Below are 5,987 nucleotides of genomic sequence, written 5' to 3' on the forward strand. Positions count from 1 at the left end.
GACTTAGAAGTTGCTGTGGCAACATCTTACTTTATCAGAGTGAATATCACACCATTTGCCGGTGTCCTTCCTCCATCATCTTACCACACTTTGAAAGCTGTCCTCATATGAAAACAAAGAAAAATTAAGAGATTTGTAAAGACTCACGGGAGTTTAACTGGACAGTATCCCAAATTCTGCTGCTTTCTGACAGAAACATCATGTCTTGTGTAATACAGGAATTACAGCAATGCTTTTGGGGGGGTGGGGGGTGGTGGCACTAGTAATCATTTTTCACCCCATGCTTTTCTACCCCTTCTGAAGACATTCAAGGAAACAGTAAAGGCAAGAAAAAGTAGACATGGTGAATGTTGCTGCTGATCATTTTGTTAATAAGCAAAATCTGCCACAGTTTTCAAGCACTGACACAGCTAGATTTTCCCGTTGGAGATCTTAGGGGCTTCCAGGATGTGAAAAGTTAAGGGCAGGCACTTGTGTAATTCCTTGGTGTCAATGCAAGGTGATGTTAAATTTCCAGGGAAAGAAGAGTTGAGCTTCTGTTGCCTTGGATCTCACACTGTTTCCAGGATTTCTGAACAGATATAATCACCCACAAATATCAACACGTTCTGATTTACGTGGAGTAAGTGACTACATCAGTGGACAGTGACTACAATGGTGGACAAGGGAAGAGCTACAGATGTCATCTATCTGGATATCTCTAAGGTCTTTGACACAGTCCCCCACAACATTTGAACAGATACGGATTTGATGGATGGACTGATCAGTGAATGAGGAATTTGTTGGATGGTTGTGTCCAGAGCGTAGCAGTCAACAACTCAATGTCCAGATGGAGATAAATGACAAGTGGTGTCTGTCATGGTCTACACTGGGACCAGTAATGTTCAATATCTTTACCAGTGACACAGACAGCGGCATCGAGTGCACCCTCAGCAAGTGTGCAGATGACACCAAGCTGTGTGGTCTGGTTGCTGGAGGGATGGGATGCCATTCAGAGGGAGCTGGACAAGCTTGAGAAGTGGGCCCATGTGAACCTCATGAGGTTCAACAAGGTCAGGTGCAAGGCCCTCTACCTGGATTGGGGAAACTCCCAGTATCAAGACAGGTTGTGGGCTGAGGGGATTGAGAGCAGCTCTGCAGAGAAGGACTTGTGGGTACTGGTGGATGAACAATTGGACACGAGCCAGCAGTGCACCTTGCAGCCCTGAAAGCCAGCTGTGTCCTGGGCTGCATATAAAGAAGCTTGGCCAGCAGGGCTTGAGGGAGGTGGTTCTGCCCCTTTACTCTGCTCTGGTGAGACCCTGCCTGGAGTGTTGCATCCAGCTCTGGAGACCTCAGTACATGAAAGACATGGACCTGTTGGAGCAAGTACAAAGGAGGGCCACAAAAATGACCAGAATACCTCTCCTATGCAGAAAGACTGAGACAGTTGGGTTTGTTCAGCCTGGAGAAGAGAAGGCTCCAGGGAGACTCTATGGCTGCCTTTCAATACTTGAACTGGGTTTATCAGAAATATGGGGACAGACGTTTTAGTAGGGCCTGTACTGACAGGACAAGTGGTAATGGCTTTAAACTAAAAAGGGGTAGATTTACACCAAATATAAGGAAGATATTTTTTTATGATGAGGGTGTGGAAACACTGGAGATTGTCCAGCAAGGTGGTAGGTGTCCCATCCCTGGAAACACTCAAGGTCAGGCTGGACAGTGCTCTGAGCAACCTGCTCTGGTTAAAAGATGTCCATGCTCATTGCAGGAGGGTTGGACTAGATGACCTTCAAAGGTCTCTTCAAACCCAAACCATTCTATGATTCTACAATTCTATGATAACAAAGAAAGGGTTTTCTGACAGAAAATAGCTGACAAAATATTCAAATTAGACAATATGTAGAAAAATTGGCATAGAACATGCAGATGGACAAATGATCAAGCAGTACTTTCAGTGTGCCGAAAGATACCAAAATTTCAATTTTAAAGTGAGTAGTCGTTTATAAACATGAAGATACTTATCTGAAGAGCTATGTAGTACATTAAGGTATGCACAGAGAGCAAGAATATGTTTCTTCTGCCAGACAAATTGAGTCCTGCAACTCCAAGTATCATAGACTTCACCACTGGACCTCATCCTCATCTGGTGCAGATTGTCTTCATCTTCACTACACTTTTGGAATTTTTCTCTTCTTTTTTATTTTCTGTGGTTTCTCTGTGATTAAAGACAAACTTATAATTTGTTTGGGATGTCCCCCCTTTAGGACCTGAGTTACAGTCAAATGGTCAGAAGTAGGATGACGTTATGGGAACTGCAGCAAGACACAGAGTGTGCAGCTTCCTAAGATGGAGGGAACCAGAACTGGTGGGAGCTTGTCCATCCCACCTTTAAGTAAGTAAATAACTATAAATACTTGTAGTGGATTGACCTTGGCGAGCTACCAAGTACCCACCCAGCTGCTCTATCAGTCCCCCCTTCTCAACAGAAGGGAGGAGAGAAAAAATTATTAAAAGCTCAGGGGTTGAGATAAGGACAAAGAGTTCCTTACCAATTACCATCTTCCCGGATTCAGCTTCAATCCTAATTTCTCTGCCTCTTCCCCCTGAAGTGGCACAGGGGGACAGGGAGTGGGGGTTGCAGTCAGTTCATCGCACTCTGTCTCTGCCACCCTTCCCTCCTTCCACACGCTCTTCCCCTGCTCCAGCATGGGGCTCCTCTCAGGGGAGACAGTCCTTCCATGAACTGCTTGAACACGGGTCCTTTCCACAGGGTGCGGTACTTCAGGAATGAACTGTTCCAGCATAGGTCCTACATGGGGCTGCAGGTCCCGCCAGGAGTCTGCTCCAGTGCAGGCTCTCCATGGCCTGCATCTTCCCTTAAGGCACATCCATCTGCTCCAGCATGGGGTCCTCCATGGGCTGCAGGGGGACAGCCAACTTCACGAGAGTCTTCCCTATGGGCAGCAGGAGAATCTGTCTGGAATACCTCCTCCCCGCCTTCTGCACTAACCTTGGTGTTAGAAGAGATGTTTCTCTCACGTATTCTCACTCATCTCTTCCAGCTACTGTTAGGCAGCGTTTTTTACCCTTCCTTAAGTATGTTATTATGGAGATGCAAACTCTTGCTGATGAGCCCAGCTTTGGCCAGGGGTGGGTCCATCTTGGATCTGACTGGCATCGGTTCTATCGGACATAGTGGAAGCTTCTGGCATCTTCTCACAGAAGCCACTCCTGCTGCTCCCCTGCTACCAAAGCTTTGCTGTGTAAACCCAACACGATACAATTTCTTGTATTGCATCCCAGGTAGAAGATTCCTGTACCCCTGCTTGTACCAGGTGGTCATATTGTGTTTTATTCCAGACATAAACCTACTGATTACACTATGTTATTTACATTTGCATCTTTTGCTAAGACAGAATAGTCATTAGACCAAAAAACAGTAGGATTACTGAAATCTTAGGTCACTTAGCTTCTTTTAAAGTAGCAATTGCAGTATCATAATTACTCAAATTTAAATGTCCATATTGACTCCAAATTAGTTAAATGACTTAGCAATGTGGCTTCTTTTTCACATCATGACTGCCCTTATCTTTTTAATCTGCATGTTCTGTTACACCCTGCAAGAGTTTACCAACTTCTGTTCATGTGCTTAATGGTAGCTTTCTCTGCCGTAGTTTATGATGAATAATACTTGTTAAAATAAGGACTACTGTGCATACAGCTAACTGTGGTTACTTACTAAGTGGTTACTTAGACTGTTTCCAAACAAGCTTATGCTATGCTTAGTGAATGTCTATGCAGTTTCATTGTTGTGAATGTTTCCACATGTATAAACTGTAAAAAGGTTTAGCAAAAACAAAGCAAAAGCATCACATCTTACTGGAAATAGAATTTGAACAAAATTAAAAGATTTAGAAAGCTCTAGTGACAATTAGGGTGTTCAGCATAATTAGTTTAGACGTGATCATACTTGATAAAATGTCTTGTTTGTGAAATGCTGCGGTTTGTATTTATGTTTTGAATTGAATGTCATCAAGAAAGGTACCTATTTTTTGATTAAAGGTTTAATACCTCATGTCCCTAGTTCTGCATTCTATATTGGAATATAAAGTCATATAATGCTTTGAAATCTACTGTGTGAATACTGTAGTACTGCATATGTTGTGCATGCAATTATTATAATAATCATTATCTGTAAAACCAGCTATTGAGTATGCACTGAAATCACTGCAGTTTGTATCAACTGACTTGAGCAAAATAAGAGCTGTTTGAATATCTGCCTCTATGCTTGAATTAACAAGATATGTAGCATATATACTGCATGCACTTATTATCAGATTTCTGCATGACATGGGGTGAGTACTGCCTGAGTGATGACAGCAGAATCAAACTTTCACAGAAAATAATACACTCACAAGGTAACGTATAGGTACCAAATAACTCTGGTGTCAGTAAAAGGTGGTCATGAGACATGAGTCACACAGAGCAGCATATTCTCTTAATACTTCTTTTCCTAACATGCTTCTTAACACTATCCCTCACACAAATAGTGCCTTGAAGTGAGAAATGGTAAGCATCAGGGTAAAAATTTTCCCTGGTAGGAGGGACACCATGATCAGGCTGATGGTGTTCTGTGGGCAAGGCTCATCCCCCGCACTCCAGATGTGCTAACCCCTGAGATTTCCCCAAATGTGGGAAACTCAACTGCATATTGGGGATACTGTGGTATTGGGGGACCGCGTTCATGCTCTCCCCTCAACTATTTACGTTATATATACATATATACATATAACCTGGCCGGTTAGCACAGTTGCTTAGAGCATAGTACTTAGTTGCTGGTTGGGGTTAAACCATGACAAGCTGTTACAACAAATTCAGCTGATCATGCTTCAGCTGTACTATAAAGCCCATTTGCTAGAGCAAAGAGCTTCAGACAGTCTTGCAAATGCTTAAAGTAAAATTTCATCCCACATGTTTAGTTCTTTGGTATTTTGGCTATTGTTTCAAAGCCAGGACCACAACATTTTAAACTGACTTACAAACTCATTGTTACCCATTTTGCTAAATGGTAAGAGTTCAACCTGTATCAAGCCAATGAGTGGTCTTTAACAGTAGACTGAAAGGAAAAATAACCACAAAAAAAAAAAAATGATCTGCTTCTGAGTTATAAGATTTTAATGTCTTCTTATTGGAAACATGAACAAAGCATCATTCAAGTCCAGAAGAACTTGGAGTACTTAACGTTGGCAGCTGATGTTGGAGGGAGTCAAATAGGAACAACATTTCTGAACAGACACATACATGCACATACACATATGTATACACACATAAATTACTTTCCTTCTTGACTCTTCTTTCCCTTCTTTGCACAATATAAGATATTTTTTATTGTTTTCATTATACTACACTACTGTCAGAAAATGATATTTTAAATATTTTCTTTTTTTTTTTCGGGGGGGGGTAAGTGTGGGTCAACTATGTGTTTGGTTCATCCCTTAGTATTTGCAAGGAGAGATAAAGGAGTTATCTAAACCATTTATCATCCTTCAAATGTCTAGCAGTGAACCCAGTCCAGATAGTCATAATGAAATTAAAGAAAAAACAAGGGAATCTGATGACTGGATTGTAAATGGGTGTGCAGCATAGCAGACAATTAACCCATTGTGTCCTTACCATACTAACTGGTTTCTAATTTGGCCAGTTGCCTTGATGAAAGCTTTGATGGCATAAAAGATGGCCTCAACTCTCTGTGTGCTGTTAAACAGCAGTGAAGCTTGACAGCTATTTTTCTCATACACCTCTACACCCAAGTTTTTCCTACTTTACTTTCCTCTCCCAGAAACTCAAAGTAGCTAAAAGCTCTTTCTTTTTCTCATCCCTGAATCTTGCTGCCTGTCTTTCTAAAGCAAACCTCACAGGGAAATTATGTACTCATCAGTCTGTTGACTTGTCCATGTTCTTTTATAGGTGAACTATCTTTACGGAGTGGAGACATGAATTTG

General features: G+C 41.9%; 1 non-coding gene across 1 annotated transcript; it reads left to right on the top strand.

Moving 5' to 3' along the window:
- The first annotated feature begins 4,571 nt into the window (after positions 1-4,571).
- Positions 4,572-4,742, top strand: LOC114013871 (U1 spliceosomal RNA). Its single transcript, XR_003557123.2, has one exon. It is a non-coding gene; the product is annotated as a U1 spliceosomal RNA (small nuclear RNA).
- The last annotated feature ends 1,245 nt before the right edge of the window (positions 4,743-5,987 follow it).

This window comes from Falco peregrinus, chromosome Z (genome assembly GCF_023634155.1).
Source record: "Falco peregrinus isolate bFalPer1 chromosome Z, bFalPer1.pri, whole genome shotgun sequence".
Classification (NCBI taxonomy): domain Eukaryota; kingdom Metazoa; phylum Chordata; class Aves; order Falconiformes; family Falconidae; genus Falco; species Falco peregrinus.